Source organism: Coenobita brevimanus, chromosome 74 (assembly GCF_032717465.1).
Source record: "Coenobita brevimanus isolate Jiangsu-jjx chromosome 74, ASM3271746v2, whole genome shotgun sequence".
Lineage (NCBI taxonomy): Eukaryota > Metazoa > Arthropoda > Malacostraca > Decapoda > Coenobitidae > Coenobita > Coenobita brevimanus.
The window spans coordinates 30651224-30652757 of record NC_137027.1 but is presented as its reverse complement, the minus strand read 5'-3'; the positions used below and the strand labels follow the sequence as shown (position 1 = coordinate 30652757).

Here is a 1534-nt window from a genome sequence, read left to right as displayed (position 1 = left end):
TACACACACACACACGTTCATAACACCCCTCAAATCTACACACATAACACACTGTCATTAATTCACACACAAACACACACACACACACACTTCTCTTCTCATTCGTTAATAGGGTCCAAGTGGGGCACAAACTGCTGCATCTTCATAATATACACAACTTTCAATATAAGGGGGTAATTTCTCGGTGTGTATAAAGAGAGGTGTCTTCACCCCCATTGAGCTCTGTAGTAACACATTTTGAAAATGACTTTTTTCCGAGGGACTTGTGAAGGTTTGTTAGTAGACTAAACACTTCGTAATAATAAGTAAGGGAGAAGGATTTTTGTTTTATTCCTGATACTCTTATTAACATCTAATAAATAATAACAATAATTTTCTATATAGCAGTATATGACAGTTCCATCTGTGTCCTGATTGGCTAGCTATTATGACGTCATTAGCTCCGCCCCCTTACCACACTTGTGGCTGCTGGGCCAGTCGCCACAAACGTCACAGCGTGGAGGGATGGGCCCGGTTTTCACCGTTTTCAGTGTGGACCCTGACACCGAGGTGGATGAACGCCATGGCTCCTTTCTCTCTGCTCTGCATTTTACTGGCTGTTCTTCCTGCTTTGAGTTCAGGTACGGAATTTATGAAGTTTTTTTGAGATTCGTGATGTTAAGTACCATTTGAAATTTCGTTACAGCTCTTCACTAGCGATATATTCTGTCCGCTCATCGATATCCTTTGGTGTCTTATAGATGCAAAGTACGCATCTCGATATGGAATTTTAAACTGAGATTTCGTTACACATTTTCCTCAGCGGTTTATTCAGATCTTTGCACACTGATATGCTCTTGCATTAGTGCAACCAGTTTCAATATTAAACAATATATATATAACACTCAGTAGTACAGAAATGTTTTAAGCAAAAATATAATAATAATAATAATAATAATAATAATAATAATCCATCCATCCACCATCCAATCCTACATTGCCCCACGAGGAGCGCAGGAGCCCGGGGCCAGGCAGCTGGTCTCGACATTGAAGATGAGAGTGAAATAATAATAATAATAATAATAATAATAATAATAATAATAATACATCGCTAAAGAAGAGCTGTCACGAAGCTTACTATGCCACTAATAATAACAATATTATGTATAATGTTGCTTCTTTTCATGCATTTACACACACACACACACACACACACACACACACCGCTCGCTGGTGCAGTGGTAACGCTCTCGCTTGCCAACTGGTGGACGGGAGTTCGCGCCTTGCTCAGGTTGCGAAAAGTTTCACTGACGAAGTGGGCGGTTACTGTCCCCCTTGAGCAAGGGGACGGGTGTGAGCGTGTGTGAAGGTCACAGCCTTGCCCTTAGATCGGACTATATGAGCTCTCAGCTCCCTTCCGGGAGGAGAAAAGCTGACGATCACGACCATCAAAGTGATCCTGACCAACCCGGTGAATTACACACACACATACACACACACACACACACACACACACACACATTTCCTTTTTTCTGTCAGTCATTTTTCTCCGTTT

General features: G+C 41.5%; 1 long non-coding RNA gene across 1 annotated transcript in view; it reads left to right on the top strand.

Moving 5' to 3' along the window:
• Nucleotides 1–484: 484 nt before the first annotated feature.
• LOC145407844 (uncharacterized) overlaps nt 485–1534 on the top strand; it is a 4571-nt gene continuing 3521 nt past the window's right edge. Inside the window, exon 1 of the long non-coding RNA XR_013898799.1 lies at nt 485–620. This is a non-coding gene — a long non-coding RNA (uncharacterized LOC145407844). The remainder of the gene's footprint in view (nt 621–1534) is intronic.